Source organism: Ursus maritimus, unplaced genomic scaffold (genome assembly GCF_017311325.1).
Source record: "Ursus maritimus isolate PB19 unplaced genomic scaffold, ASM1731132v1 scaffold_3, whole genome shotgun sequence".
NCBI classification, from domain to species: domain Eukaryota; kingdom Metazoa; phylum Chordata; class Mammalia; order Carnivora; family Ursidae; genus Ursus; species Ursus maritimus.
In genome coordinates this window covers 22,149,647-22,166,957 of record NW_024425563.1, presented here as the reverse complement: position 1 = coordinate 22,166,957, position 17,311 = coordinate 22,149,647, and the positions used below count along the sequence as shown (strand labels likewise).

The following is a 17,311-nucleotide window of genomic DNA, read 5'->3' as shown; positions in this document are numbered from 1 at the left end:
TAGGGAAAGCAGCAGGCAGAGGCAGAGGGAGGAGCAGACTCCCTGCTGAGCAGGGAGCCCGATGCCGGGCTCAATCCCACCAGGGATCATGACCTGAGCCGAAGGCAGATACTTAATGACTGAGCCACCCAGGTGCCCTGAAAACAAGTTTTGATCTTACAATCCCCCAGAAAGTGTCTCCAGGATCCCAAGGAGTCTGTAGGCAATACTTCGGAATCAGTGTTGAGAATTCAAGTTATTAAAGAATTTACCAATAATCCGAGTAAAAGTCTTTTCCTAACAGCCCATGCAGACACAAAGAAAAAAGCTGTATTTATGTGTACGTAGTTTAACTATATCACTGAACTTCAAGTTTTGTCCCTATGAGATTTTAAACACCTTGCTATTATATTTTCCCCATTATTTTGAGTAACTAAAAACAGGCCACATAAAATTTTTATAAAAGGTGTGAGCTATTACAGCATTTCTTAAAATCTTCTCTTTCCTCAGAGTATGGGTGAAAGGTAACAACAACAAAAAACAAAGAATAAACTCCTCAGTCAGGTCTTGAGCAGACAAAAAAATTGATTGTATCAAAACTTAAGTTAGTAAAATATACCTTGAGAACCATTAATTTGTAAAGAATAACTTGAGACACTTTACGAAGTACAGAGATATTAATAAGCTATATGACTTGGTGAGTCTAAGGTATCCTACTTCACAAAGTACCAGAAGTGCCAACTGTTTCTTTCCCCAATCCACAATCCTAATAGCTTTTTTGATCTTAAATAAAACCAGCAATCAAAGAATCTTAAAAGGGAACTCATCTGAAAATGACTATTAATAAACTAAAGTGGGGCGCCTGGGTGGCTCAGTCAGTTAAGCGTCTGCCTTGGGCTCAGGTTATGATCTCAGGGTCCTGGGACTGAGCCCCTGCTCAGGGAGGAGTCTGCTCCTCCCTCTCCCTCGGCCTACTGCTCCCCCTCCTTGTGTTCTCTGTCAAATAAATAAAACATTAAGATAAAGTATTAGCATTTAGGACAATTTCAGAACACAAATGCTCACATCACACGTGGGAAAATGAGCAGTGTATGTGAAATGGCAAATGGAATCTGCACATAAAGAACTGAGGTCCTGGGTCGCCTGGGTGGCTCTGCTGGTTAAGCGTCTGCCTTCAGCTCAGGTCATGATCCCAGGGTCCTGGGGTCAGCCCTGCACTGGGCTCCCTGGGAGCCTGCTTCTCCCGTCCCCCTTCGTGTGTTCTCTTTCTGTCTCTGTCAAATAAATAAATTAAATTGTTAAAAAAAAAAAAAAAAAAAAAACGAACGAACGAACGAAAAAGAACTGCAGTCCTCTTCATTTGAGGAGGATGTGCCTCTCCCCAGCATAATTTCTGTATACAGAAACCTGTCACAGGTTTCTGATTTTCCATACAGGTGCCAAGTTTGGTCTAAAACTGACCTAAGGACTTGGCAAAAACCTATAGTATATTATGTATCAAAATTCACTTAACAGGTGTTTTCTGAGCACCTACTTCATATGCAAAGTTAAATGTGTGCCAAAGGGACAAAAGCATGACAAACTCTCATTGGCTTCAGCTTCCTCCCATAAAGGACTTCCTCTACGATCTCAGCACTTTCAGCCAATCTGTGCAGCCAGGTTTTTAATCCATAAAAAGTGGGCCATAACACTTCAAAGCAAAGATGCTACAAGAATAAACTGAAATATACCAGAATGAGAAGCAGCACATTATAGAGCAAGTATTAGGGGTCAAGAAAGGCAGAACTAAGAATAGAATGGGCCAGCAGTATAAAATGGAACCACTTGTTACTAAGAGATTTTTTTTTTTTTAAGTACAAAGGTGAATCTGGAAAAATGAAGAACCATTAGAAAAATATTAGCTCTGTTCACTAAAAACAGCTCACCAAGGTGAATGGACAAACTAACTGTGGTACATCCAAACAATCCAGCATTATTTGGCACTAAAAAGAAATGAGCTATCAAGCCACGCAATGTCATAATAGAACTTAAGTCCATATTACTAACTGAAAGAAGCCAATCTGAAAAGGCTATAGCCTATATGACTCCAACTATAGGACATTCTAGAAAAGGCAAAATTATGAAGGCAATAAAAAGATAACTGGTTGCCAGGGGTTGGGGAAGTGGGGAATGAACAGGAGGAGTACAGAGAATTTTTAGAGCTGTGAAAATACTGTGTAGGATACCATAATGATGGATGTATGTCATTATATATATGTCCAGACACACAGATACACAACACTAAGAATGAACTCTAATGCAAACTACAGCCTTTGGGTGATAATGATGTGTCAATGCAGATTCATCAGTTGTAACAAATGCACCACTCTGGTGGGGGATGCTAATAATGGAGGAGGCTGTGCATGAGTGGGGCCAGAAGGATAGGAGACATTTTCTGTACATTCTCCTCAATTTTGCTATGAGCCTAAAACTGCTCTTTAAAACTTAAGCCTTGTTTCTTTTCTTTCAAAGGACTTAAAGTGAGCAAAGAACCAGTTCAAAACTGGCACAGAGTCACCAAGCCAGTAAGATGGCCCTAAGTGCCACACTACTGACTCTCAGCGTCTACATGACCTCCAGGTGTTAGTATTAAGGCCAAAGCTCTAAAAGTGCACCACTGGGGTTACTAAGCCAATAAACAGCTGGTTATGAACACTTCTGACCTATATACCACACAAAAGCTCAGGTGTCCCCATGAACTAGTATACAAATTCCAAACTGTCCTCTACAATTTCAAAGACTGTATTACTATTTATTACTACTATGTTTATAACTAGCAAGATATTTACCATTAATATTCAACTTCTACCTTCCTTCCTCACTATTTTCAAGGAAGTTCCTAAGAGAGATAGTTTAGCTTAACACCTTAGCCTAGAAACCAAATGGGTTTGGCCAACATTTTTCCAGAGGTCACTTACCTAATATCCTCAACTATAAATACACTCTGTTCAAGAAAACAATGTACTGGGGCACCTGGGTGGCTCAGTCAGTTAAGCATCCGACTCTTGGTTTTGGCTCAGGTCATGATCTCACAGTTGTGAGATAAGCCCGGTGTCCAGCTCTGCATTCAGTGCAGTCTGCTTCAGAGTCTCTCTCCCTCTCCCCCTATCACTGCCACCTGCTCCCCTCCCCCCCACCCCGGCCACTTACACTCGCTCTTTCTCTCTAAAATAAATAAAATCTGGGACACCTGGGTGACTCAGTCAGTTAAGTGTCTGTCTTTGGCTCAGGCCATGACCCCAGGGTCCCGGGATCAAGTACTGCATGGGGCTCCTTACTCAGCGGGGAGCCTGCTTCTCCCTCTGCCTGCCGCTCCTCATGCTTGTGCTCTCTGACAAATAAATAAAATCTTAAAAACAAACAAATAAAATCTTAAAAAGAAAACAATGTATCCTATATACTTTTAGGACTTTCATCATCAGTGTTATTCCTAGGGAGAAAGGAGAAAATGGCAAAAACATCAGCCAAAATAAAAATACACTGGGGTTGTCAAAGTAAAATGAGTTTTCTCCTTTAAAAAAATAAGCTTCAAATGCTTACAAAATTCTGAAGAAAAAGTGAAGTTCCACACAGTTAATCTTCCCATAGTAACTGAATTTCTGGGGGCACCTGGGTGGCTCAGTCGGTTAAGCGTCTGCCTTCAGCTCAGGTCATAATCCCAGGGTCCTGGGATCAAGCCCGCACTGGGCTCCCTCTCCCTGCCATTCCCCCTGCTTGTGCTCACTTGCGTGTGCACACATGCTCCCGTGCTCTGTCAAATAAATAAAAATCTTTAAAAAAAAAAAATTGAATTTCTGGTTAAAACTGACAACTACACTTATGTCAAGATTTTCAGTGAAACTACAAATAGACCTGCTAAAAAGAAAAAGGTATCAAAATGGTAAAAAATGCATTCCTTTAAGATAGAATAAAATGCTTTTGTGGGCCAAAATAATGATCCTCTGCTCAAACTAGCAGCTGATGAGAATATATTCTTCTCTCTCACGAGTTGATTATAGAACTGGTTAATAACAAGATGCCACACAGAATGTAATAGCATTTTATCAGTACCCCACCCTAAAACGCTAAGATTTTAGAATTCCTTAGGTTATGAAGCTTTTAACTAATACCTTCGCAGCTCATTCTAAGTTTACCTTCATTTTCACATATAAATGTTATTATAGACCTAAAAACAGCCAAATGTAGAAAGTTCAACTTGCCACTTGCAAATTGCTAAATAAACAAATCCTACAAATCTGTGAGCTCCCAGACCACATCCTCATATATTTACTTCCCATTTCATTTCCCTAAGGCTGTACCAATTTATACTTCATTCAAAGTCAAATATAACTTCTGAACAAAAGCTAATAACTTAGATTAGTGCACTAATATATTACAATCAAGGGTCAAAAACAAGGAGCAGGAAGATGGTGGCAGAGTAGAAGGACCACAAGTTCATCTCCGCCCACCAAAACAATTAGTAACTATCAAATCATCCTCAAAACCCCTAGAAATGGACCTGAAGACTGACAGAACAAACTCTACAATGAAAGGGAGAGAAGAGGCCACAAGAAGAAATTTAAATAGAAAAAAATTTTTTTGAGTCAAGAACAACACAACAACAAAAAAACCAAAACATTCGCACACACACACACAAGTCAAACAGTAACTCCTTCCAGGAGCAGAACCTAATTCCCCCGGGGCTTCTTGAATGTCAGCTACACTTAGTGACTACCTTCCAAAGAACAGAATACTGAAGGAAGAATAGTAACTTTACAGGAAAAACCTGGCGAGCACCACTAAGGCCTGTGATGTCCTAAGCACATAGGTATGCCCCTCACACAGCCCGTTTGCGATGAGAAGGGCACTTCACCCCTGTGGTATTCTTTCCAAAACCTCATAATGAGTTTGGCCAATCTTAATACCTTTACTATTACAAAGTCTAATCATGAGTGGAAAAAAATCAGATAAACTGAAATTGAGGAATACTCCAAAGAACACCTGACCAGTACTCCAGAACTGTCAACGTTCTATGAAACAAGAAAGAACTGAACAACTGTCACAGACTAGAGAATACCAAGGAGACATGACCACTACATGTAATGTGGTATCCTGGATTCAATCCTGGAACTGAAAAGAATAGTCATGGAAAAACTGGTGAAATCTGAATAAAGCCTGAAGTTTAGTTTATGGTAACATACCAACCACACTGTTGGTTCTTAGTTTTGACCAGTTTGTCTCTGTAACATAAAATAACATAGGGGTAATCAGAACTGGGTGAGGTACAGGAACTCTGTAGGATCTTTGCAACTTTTCTGTAAATCCAAGATTAAAAGCTTATCTAAGAAGAGTAAAAAGCTATCAAACATTAAAGCAAAACAGCAGAAAATGAGGCTGCTTACTTCCCAAGCTTTCTTTCATCCCAACTTAAAAAAAATTAAGCATCCAGGGGTACCTGGCTGGCTCAGCTGGTAGAGCATGCAACTCTTGATCTCAGGGTCGTGACTTCAAGCCCCACATTGGGTGTGAAGCCTGCTTAAAAAATAAAAAAATTTAAAGATAAATAAAAAAGTAAGCATCCAAAGTTTTTATACATGCTTAGCTGTCTTGAGACTAATAACTGAAATTACTATAACATGGAGCAAAACTGATCCATTATAGACACCCAGAGTTTAAATATCCATGAAAATGTTGGGGGCGCCTGGGAGGCTCAGTCGTTAAGCGTCTGCCTTCGGCTCAGGGCGTGATCCCGGTCTCGGGATCCAGCCCCACATTGGGCTACTCCGCTTGGAGCCTGCTTCTTCCTCTCCCACTCCCCCTGCTTGTGTTCCCTCTCTCGCTGGCTGTCTCTATCTCTGTCAAATGAATAAATAAAATCTTTAAAAACAATTAAAAAAAAAAATGTTGGCAACTGGGGTGCCTGGCTGGCTCAGTCCATACAGCATGAGTCTTGGGGTCATGAGTTTGACCCCCATGTTGGATGTAGAGATTACTTAAAAAAAAAAAATGTTAGCAAATAAATTTTTTACAAAAGATATCTTCAAAATACCTAAAGAGTATTAAAAGTAAAATATTAACTACTGAACTGTTTTAAACTCTGATGGGATCCTATTCTGGCTCTGGATGTATCCTTTTACTCACCTGTATTCCCATTCCCTAAATTTACCTTTTAAAAACCAAAGTATGATTTAGGTAATTAAATACAAAGTTTTGAAAGGAACAGCATGCTGTCATTCTATGCTGATAAAAACTCTGTAAGTCAGGCACCATTACAGGGCTTATATTATTTTTTTTTAATTATTGACAGGTCACATACAATTCAGAAACCTCAAAAATATAAAAGCAGTGCCATCTATTATTATAAAGAGACACCAGAACATTTATATTAAAACCTACTTAGTGTCATCTTTCATTCTCTAGGACTCTTACACTCTTATAAATAGCATTACCTAAGGCATTAGGTTATACTGTTTTAATTCTATTTTTCATATAGCAACTGTGACTACTAAATAGTAAAACTGATTTTATAAGTCAGGAATGAAAAACAGACTCCTAATTTCAACTCTGGCTTCTATTTTTGGTATCAATAATAAAAACAAAGTTACCAGAGTTTACTCTCCTAATCTGAAGCAGTACAGCCACGAATTAGTATTTCTCAAGCTACTACTTAAAGCCACAAAGTGGAGGGTGCCTGGATGGCTCAGTCGGTTAAGCATCTGCCTTTGGCTCAGGTCATGATCCCAGGGTCCTGGGATGGAGTGCCGGCATTGGGCTTCCTGCTCAGCAGGGAGTCTGCTTCTCCCTCTCCCTCTCCCCCTCTCCCTGCTTGTGTGGGCTCTCAAATAAATAAATAAAATCTTAAAACAAAACAAAACCACCAAGGATCTTGCCTAGAAATAATACAATTATTAATCTCAACTCAAAGAGCTCTTAAATTTAGAAAGCAACTATTGCTTTGTAATACTATTATTTGCATTCCAGGTTTTCTCCAAGTAGGAAAAACATGCTAAGATCTATGTAAGTGTAATATCTACTAAAATTTAACTTTAAATAATAAAATGTCATCAGAACTTCATCAAAGCTGACAAAACACCGTAGGAATGACATTTAAGAAATAAAACAGCCAGAATTAACAGACTAAAATCCTTATGTTTTACCAATTCATTCAAATGAGTAATAAGCCCCAATTTAAAAGCATACAAATCATACGCTAATTTCCGATTCTATAAAAAAACAGAATTTCTAATTCTATTACCCACTAAGCAAATGGAAAGATAAGACATGTATCTCTGTCAATTAAGATAATCCAGTTCAAAGGCTTGTGCATACGTACCAGGTCACCCCCCAAAACAAGCAATAAGCCCAAGTAAACACGGTTATTTCATTAGTCACTCTTTGAAGTACAAGAGGCAAAGGGGCTAGAACTTACTCCTGGGAATACGTTCCCACAGGAGTAAGGGACTGTTCCCATTTACCCTGCTTTAAGAACACAGGAGGATGCTGGATGATAAAGACCTCCAGACTTACTACCTTGAGGACTTATTAAAAGAAGGCAGAGTCAGCAGTTTCTGAATCTCGGAAACACTGACCAGATTACATAAAACCAGCTGAGAAACACCAAATTCTTCAGAGGCAAGGAGACACCAGGACCTTTAAAGTATAAGAACACAAAATTCAGGTGTCAAGTTCCATTGTGTCTGACTTCACTGAACGGAGTTAAGGCAAATCTAAGGCATAGCCTATTTTTATATTCAGAGGACACATAGCAAAGTTGTAAACTACTATGTATTTTTAGCATAAGTTCTAGTTTGATAAATAATTGCCGAACCACACAAAGTGAACTAAGTCTAGTGTATCTGATTTCCAATCTCCTAGAAAAAAGGACCTGGCTTCACTACTACTTCTGGTTAAGACTGAACATAAGATACCGTAAAGGATCTGGAAAGAACTTCTCCTCAAAGGTTTATTTGTGTACTTTGCTGCCAGTGTATTTAACTTTTGCTTGATTTCTAGAAATTAATCAAAGTGTAAGTTAGGAACACCAACAGAAAAAGAAAACAGATATACAAATGGAAATACATGAAATGAAATGACAGTCCTGATGAGCCACCAATAGTTTTCCTGATGTATCATGGTTTATAGGTTATAAAACTCAGCTAAATTTCAAAGGAAACGCCACATTAATTACTCAAAGATAGAATCTGGTACCTAACTATTCTAACCCAAGAGCTTATAGAAAGACAAGACAAAAGCAAGTAAGTGTTCTCAGTATACAAATGATTCAATACAGGTATACTCAAATATATGTCACTTGATCATCAAAGACCGCATTCAAGACCTGCCTTTCTTAACTGCCAGGAGAAATGGGCAGCAATCCAGACAATGAGACTAAAGAACACACTCAAAGGTCTACTTTCTCTCTTTCTTCTACCCATAAAACAAATCTGACTTAAAAGTATTTTGTTTTTTGTTTTTGTTTCTAATCTCTAAGGATACAAATGAATAAAGGGGCAAGAAACAGTTTTTTTTTTTCATTTCATTCATTATGAAGACGGTGGCTGTAGCAAATTGAATGAATTAGTTGGTAAAATTAAGAGATGTTAATAATGTCAAATTCTGTTGCCAAGATCAATCATTTCTGTTATCAAACATGTATCATGTTCTACATTTTAACGTACTTTGACTATATGAATGTGAATATAATGTGTAATAAAACCCCCAAATCTCCAAGATCTACATCATGGGATGATTTCATTATAAAAGCCTTAGTTTAAATTAGCGGTCTGACCAAGTACTTACTAATTCACAGCTGTGGGACCATATATAAAAGCCATATAAAAGTGACTATTAATGGGAAAAAAAAGTAAATCATTTCCTTTGGAGTGAAACAAAAAGGGTTATGTAGTTTCAGGCTGTGCTGCCAAGGAGACTTAACTAATTTATATACAGATTTACATAAATAGATTAGCAAAGGGGTACTAAACATTCAGTAGTCTTTAAGATCATAAGACAATATAACCAACTATATTACATCCAGTGATCTCTTACGAACACAGTTCTAACTGAATCAACTTTCTATAGGTCACCACATGGAAAGGCTTACCAAATTTATGAATTTTTAAATTAATCACCCCTTCTGAAATTATACAACATCAAGTCCACTGATTAAAGAGCAATATCCAGATAACCAAAGTTATACTGGCACCACTTGGACAAAACAACTAAATTTATTTTCACTAAGCTGAGTAGTAACCCAATTGCTTCTGAGGTAACACGAACCAGGCACACGCTATATTTACTCTTCTATTTATATTACCTCAACTAAGATTTTATAATCCAAGAAACCTTGAAAAGTGTACATGATAAAAACATGATACATGGAAAAAGAAGAAAACTCATAACTTACAACATTAATAACAATTTCACAGGTAGGGAATCTCTCTTTTATACATAATGCCTCCCTGAAAGTGTCTAAAACAGACCAAGAAGTTGAACAAAAGATGTAAGATTCCATTCCCAATCAACTAAGCAATATTCTAAATCCCAAAATATGGTCCCTACAAGTGGTACCTGTTGTGGGCCCGGAGACAGACCCACCAACCACGTCTGTCTTGCAAAGGATGGCAAAGTCCAGCCAAGCCTCTCCCCTGCACATGGGTTTCCTACTCCTCCCTGACTTCTCTGCAGGGGCCAGGTCAAAAGATCAGCAGCACCCTTACAAACCTACCTTACACCCTAGATGCCTAAAAAGCAGGGGAAGGCAAAAAGGATCCTTCGTCCGCATATAGCTGTCCTGTGGGGCTTTCCACCACGCGGCTCTTGAGGATTTGGGTTCTGCCAGGCATAGTAGCCTGCACAAGCACCGGCCTGCAAACAACCAGACACCCTCTGCAAGCATCTGGTGAGGTACAGAGAAGAAACTACGATGGTACCTGCACATAAAAATACAGCAGTTCTTCTAAACCACCATAGCCCCACCCCTGAGAATCGCTAATGTAACAACAGTCTCTCAAAAGTACAAACTGACTTTTCTGCATTTTCAGAAGGTTTCTATATTGCACTTTAATTACATTTTGGCAATCTGAAAATAACAAACTTTTTTTTTTTTTTTTTTAAAAAGAAGGAAGGTCACCTATGTGGATTTCTTTTTTTTTTTTTTTTTTAAGATTTTATTTATTTATTTGACAGAGACAGAGACAGCCAGCGAGAGAGGGAACACAAGCAGGGGGAGTGGGAGAGGAAGAAACAGGCTCATAGCGGAGGAGCCTGATGTGGGGCTCGATCCCATAACGCCAGGATCACGCCCTGAGCTGAAGGCAGACGTTTTAACCGCTGTGCCACCCAGGCGCCCCTGAAAATAACAAACTCTTAATAAACATGCTCAGAGCACCACCCTTGTGTCTGACGACTTAACCCGAAGTCTCCCCACCAAATAAATTGTCACTGACTGCAAACTGAAACAGGCATAAACCAGGAGGTTGTCTTCTTTCTTGTTAGCCAAGTTAGAAGTTCCAGCTGCCATTAATATGTTAATTGTTAAAGCAACATGCACGCAAACACCTACCTATAAATTCAAATGCTTGTCATTTGTAAGAACGTAACAATACCAGCGACTACAAAGCAATGTCTTTTTTTTATATGGCAAATGTCTATCAATCTATCAAGTAACTTACATAGAATGCCAGAAAGTAAAAAAACAAATAAACAAAAAAACACCAAAAAAATCCTATTTTGTTAAAAATTAACTTTAAAAAAATTCTGGGAAAACATATTAAGGAAACATATAATCTGTTTCCGGTTCTGCAGAGTCGCCATTGTTCCTGAATTTAGTCCATATGAAAACTGAAGATATATTCAGACCTCAACAGAGTCCTCCATCAGTATTTGTCAACTGCCGTAAATGCACTTGGAGGTGCTAAGTAAAACTAATGTAAAAAAAAATTATCAGTATTTTACGAAAAAAAAAAAGGGAATCACCAACAAGTGTGTTTATCTTTTCAGAAAAGGATAGTGTTACTAACAAATGCAAAAATAAAAGTTATTTGTGATCATAATTCCTGAAGTACCATGTCAAAGGGCCGCAAAACAAAAATATTTTACAATGAAAATTTAACTAATTTTGAATGGAGGAGAGGGAAAAACAGTTACCAAACTAGCTTGGACAGACTTAGATTAGAAATCAGTACTTTAGAATGTTATTTAATGGGATTCCTTTAAAATACAAAACAGAAACAATAGTTTAATGTCACAACTTAAGTCTATGTGAAATACAATCATCAGTCAAAATTAAATTCAGGCTACCTGTTAAAAAGTTAAGCTTATATCTACCCCATGATTCAGCTATTCCATTCCTATATATTTACTCAAGAGAAAAGACGACACCCATCCAAGCAGCTTCATTTGTAATAGCTCCAAACTAGAAATAACCCAACGCCCATAAAGAAGTAAATGCATAAACAAATTGTGGTATAGCTATACAATGACATACTACTCAGTAGTAAAAAAAAAAAAAAACAACAAAAGCAAAAACGAAAAACACGATGAACCTCAAAATATGAAAGAATTCACATAAAAGTACATACTGTATAATTACATTTATATAAAATTCTAAAAAATGCAAAATAATCTATAGAGACAGAAATTAGATCAATGGTTGTGCTGATAGGCTTCATGGGTGATATTTATCTCAAAACTTATCTAATTTATCACCTTCAATATATATAGTTATGTCAATTATACCTCAGTAAAAAACAAAAGGAAAAAAAATTCCAGATACCAAAACTAATTCTATAGCTCTTGCCAGTCACACCTAATCACGAATGTAATATATTTAACCCATCAACTCACAGTAGGCACTTAGAGAAGTACAAAAGTGTCCTTAATTTGAAGAGCGCCATTATCTCACACACACAAAGTTTGAAACAAAGAGATCAGAACCCATTTGTCATCACTACGACAGGTTGATTGCTTCACTGCTGAAATCACACTAAAACACAACAGAACAAAATGAGAGCACACGGAGTGTGGGGCCCCACGATCTTTAATTAAATATTTTAATTCAAATGGTTACTCTTTGATCTAGTAGAAAACAGAAATAATCCAAAAACACAAGAAAAGCCTTATGCACAAGATGTTAATTTCAATCTTATCACAGAAAAATGGCAAAGAATTAAATCAATGGCATGGGCATGGAATCACATATTACGTGACCTCTTCATTATGTTTCATACTTTTAATCAGGAAAATAAGCTGCAAGAAGCAGTAAGCAAAAACAGTGCACATATAGTATGATCAACAGGTTGAAAATAATGTACGGGGGTAGGAGACTTACAAGAAAAAACATTATAACGTTAATATTTGAGGACAGTGCTTCTTAAACTGTAGTCCCTGGACCAACACTATCAATATCATCTGGGAACCTGTCAGAAATACAAGTTCCCTAAACTCACTGAATCAGACAACTCCAGAGTTGGTACCCCAGCAACCCAAACCCTGCAAGTAATTAAGATCACACTAAAGTTTGAGAACCACTGTTTAAAGGATAGGATTATGGGGGGCTGTTTTCTTTACCTTTTGTAACCGATACTTTCCTCAATTACCTTACTACCTGCATAATCCAATCAAGGATTTTCATTAAAGTATTTTATTAAAACATATACTGTGGGTCTACAGTCAAGAAGCTATCATACCATAAGTACTTTTACGCATCTGAACTGCAATGGATAAAAATTCAATGATTCTTGGAATCATCAAATTTACTAAGAGAGAACAAGATAGGGGTGCCTGGGTGGCTCAGTCGGTTAGGCATCTGCCCTCCTCTCAGATCATGATCCTAGGGCCCTGGGATCAGCCCCCTCTTGGCTCCCTGCTCAGCGGGGAGCCTGCTTCATCTGCTCCTGCTCCCCCTGCTTGTGCTCTCTGGTTCTCTATCAAATAAATAAAATCTTAAAAAAGGGGGGGGTGAACAAGATACTAAGTTTCATATATACTTGTGTGTATACACATACACACACACAAATCCACGTGTATACACACATATAAAACAGGTCAAGGTGCTAGGGAAATTGCACAACACTGGGAAACCAACCAATCCAGGTTTTTCTAACACATGCACACCAATAGGGTTAAGTGACTTTTATGGGTCACATTTGCAAAAGATTTTTTCCCCTATAAGCTGAATTTTTAGGCTTGTGTGTAATTTACTAGAACTGCACTGCAGGACTCTGATGTTCTGAAGCTGTGAATGCTTACTCATGTAGGTTCCTGCTTAACAAAAATAAGTACCAGTGTGTTATATTTGTCACCAAAATCTAGGCAGAGAAGACAAATTCAGAACACTGGGAGTTGCCAAAGCTTTAACTTCTAGCTTGAAGACCATAAAACTGTCCCACCTTCCACCTCATCATCTCACAAAAACAGAGGCCACAGGAAATAAAAGCAAAACACAGGTTCTCTCAACTGACACTGGAGCTAGTTAAAAGATTACAGAATTGTCTACACTTTGAGCACAAATTAAAGAGTAACAAAGACTACTGATTTAGGGATAGAATAACTACTGATTAACAACAAAATACCAAAGTTGAGGTGAAAGACAAACAGCTAAGCATTTTAATGTTTTTGTTTCCATTTTTTAACATCTATCTTTAAAATACTAGGAATACAGATCCCCATACATCCCATCGCATAAAATTCACTTTTTAACCTTTCTACTCCTTGAAAAGTCAATTCTGAAAGTAAATACAAGTTATTCAAAAAGCTGCTACATAGAGTGTTGACCTACTATAAACAGCTTCTACTTTGATTTTTTTTTTAATTGTTTAACTGGTTACATAAGCACCATGACCACCCACACTTAAATTTTTCACTACTAAACCCCCAGCACCTAGCACCTAGCACCAAGCCTGGCATAAAGAGGGTGCTCAAATGTTTTAGGGGGATGAACTTGTTATTGAAAGCTTCTGAAACCCTAAAGCAGACACCCAGGATTCTGTAAGACTTCACTAATGCTGTTAATGAATTTAAAGTCACTGACCCTTTCTAGCACTCTTCAAGCTTTTGACGGGAAAATTTACATTTCTACCATACTTCTGAATCCCTGCGTGAGTCATATAAGTACATTTAAAGTGGCAGCATACCCTATTTTAAGTTACTGCAACTCCCTCTGAAAATGGGAATCTCTGAAAACTTAGTATTATAAAGTAAGTTCCAAAATCTCACCAATAATAAATATAGTATATGCCAAGTCCCATTATCAGGTTCACTTCTCTGATTTAACCTTGAACAGTTATTTCTTGTACTCTAAAAAGTCAGGTTTTCCTCTTTTTACCCCCTGAAAATACAATTGAACTTGTTAACACTTCTCACAAGGCCTCCCCAGCCCCTACTTCTTTTGTATATAAACACACTCTGGTCACACACTCCATCAGCTGTTTTGTAGCTCCGCCCCTCCTCCTTTTCCGGGTAGTAACAGAGCAGCCAATGAGCTGTGAGGAGCTATGCCTGAGGCCTTTTGCCTGCATATGCTTTTCCAAAACAAGCAGCTCCAGCCTTCAGCAGGGGCCACTGGTTCACAGATAAAAGGATCACCAGGCTGTGCAACAGGGTGAGACGAGCAACCCCCACCAACAAGGAAACCCGTGTAATCTGAGCTGTTTGTTCCTCCACCAGGGAGAATTTAAACCGATATTCCTTTAGGGCAAATCACGCTTTAAGGTCACCAGAGTCCCAGTTCTCAGACAATCTAAATAATCAGAGATGGAAACCTCAAAGCTTGCCAGGCTGGGAACAGCACAGTATAACCAATCTACCTGACTTTGCAAACAAATGGCCACACTATTCAAGACCGTTCCACAGGATTTGGGCTGACTGTAAGTTTTCTGACTGGGACACATTCCTACAGGGCCCAAAAGTCAGTACATCAGTCTCTAGGCTCCTGGAGAGGTTTGCACAACCCTCAGCAAAGGATCAGAACAGAAACAATGAATGAGTCAGAGTTTCAGAACATAATCGCCCAGCAGATTATTAAGTGCATCGGTGCAAAACACTCACTCCCTGCATAACTTGAGAGTCAGCTCTCCTCCTACCAACCCGTCACAAAAGAAATATCACCGACTCCAAACAACAACCAGGGACTGTCTCCGAAAGAACACAGCGAGCTGGTGGAAAGCAGTGGCCAATTAGTTACACATCCCCTTCTCTCCCTACCCCCACACCGCTACTTTCCTACTATATAGGTTCCCTGCCAAGCTGTAAATCGTGGTGGCATAATTACACTCAGGAGACATCCCAAAATGGGCTGAAACAGGAGATTGCAATGAAACCAGCTATCGGCCTCCAAACCAAAGAAATCATCAAGGGGCACCGAGGGGCAAAAAGCAAGTACATTCCTTCAGACCTTCTTTACTTCCTCTCCACCATCTTTCATTTTCAACCCCCGGCCCTTTCACACAATTGTACTAATTTTAATAGTGGGTTGGAAAATTTTACCTTCAATTTTTTTGCTAAATATACCTTGCTCGAAAATTATTGGCTCCATTTGGGCCTACTAATATGAATTCAACAGAGAAAAGGGGCCACAAAATCTCTCATCCCCACAACACACATGCACACACAAAAGGAAATACAAAAATTTTAACTTCCAAACTACGTGAGACCAGAAAATAAATACGAAACAAAGATAACCTCTGGCTTTTAAGTTCCGAGACTGTTGTCCTCCTATCTCAGAGATCTATGATTTTAAAGCGCCTCTGCTTTCTTTTGTCAGAAAGGAGGAAGGTGGGGAAAGAACAGAAGGCCAATGCATCTTTGCCTTTCTTCATCTTCTACTAAAAATAAGCTATGAAATAAGCCACTTAGGGGAAGAAAAAAGAGAAAGACACCCTGCTGTTCTTTGTCTGTTTTCCTCTCCCTCTCCACCCCCCACACCCCGACTCCTAAATGCGGTAATCATTCTAGATGCCACAACTACTAAATGAACAAAAGGCACTATATGGAAAAGGCATCAGGTCAAGTTAGGCCTCACCCTTTATCCCCAATCTTCTAAAAATATATATGTATAAAATTTGAGACTCTAACATTGATCAAAAACAGCTGGAATTCTCTCTCCACCTCCATCCCAATTAAACATTAGGTAGAAATTTGCATTAGGTGTGACAGTAACTCTCAATTCAGGATAAAAATAACTCAGATTCTGCCACCATGTCATTTCCTAGTTTCTAAACAAAAATAAAACCCGAAACTGCTTTGTGTAAAATGTACACACAGCCATAGTTACAAGTTTTCCTGAAACCTTATGAAAAGCCAACATTACTGGTATCATTCACACATTTACAAAACTCAATCACAGCCACAAACAGCTCATAAAGAGTCAATTTCACTTGTGCCTAGACATATATTTGGAACATATATTATTTGCTCCTCTCTGTAATCCTCCCTCCCACCCAAAAACTGTAAACTTCAAAACCCTAAAACTTAGAAGTCTACCTACTGTTCCTAATTTCTAGCTAAGTTTTCCTGAGTGACGAGAAAAACACCTTATTCCTGAAAAGATTATGAAAAAAAAAATCTCTTGCCCAGGCAACTTCCCTCCCATCCCCCACTTCCAAACCAAATACAAAAACTACTTTTTTTAAAACTTCGGAGAATTCCATAACTGAGTATTTAACAATAATCATCAAGCTCTAAAAAGAAGAAAAACATCCAGTCAAAAACAGTAACAAATAAAAGGAAGAAAGAAGGAATTCACCTGAAGAATCTAGCCAAACAACTTGAGTTATATAAACAAAACCCTGCAACAGGGGGAAATGGTGGGGGGATGGGGGTGAGGGAGAAAGAGAAGCAGGAGACAGGACTTTTTAACTGCGTTTCACACACCACCACTCCCCATCCCCGGTTCCCCTTCTCCCCAGGGATTAGTTGTTCAGAGCACTGGGCTCATTTCCTCTCCCCCCCCCCATCTAAATTACCCCTAAAAATTTTTCTAGATTTGTCACAGGAACCTTCGCGAATTTCTCTAGCTGGTCATGAAATAATCAGTCTGGACTCCAACCAAAACCACTGCCTGAAGGGCCCTTATCAGTTACAGCTTTCCCACTGCTACCTCCAGAGTACATAAAGTTGGGGGAGGGGGGTGGAAATAAAGGGTGTCACTTGGTAAAATCAGGGCAGTTATTCCCCAAGAACCTTATCCTCATACAGGGAGTTTGCTTAAGTGGCTAGTAGAGAGGCTATTTTGTCAAGGAGAGATCCTCTTTCTCTCCCTCCCCCAGCTGTCACATCCACAATATGGAGGGTGGCTTGCTGGAGGGCTGGGGGT

At 38.7% G+C, this 17,311-nt stretch overlaps 1 protein-coding gene across 3 annotated transcripts in view; it reads right to left on the bottom strand.

Moving 5' to 3' along the window:
* Window positions 1-17,311, bottom strand: part of UBE2H (ubiquitin conjugating enzyme E2 H) — a 101,440-nt gene that overhangs the window by 82,970 nt on the left and 1,159 nt on the right. The window lies entirely within an intron of this gene.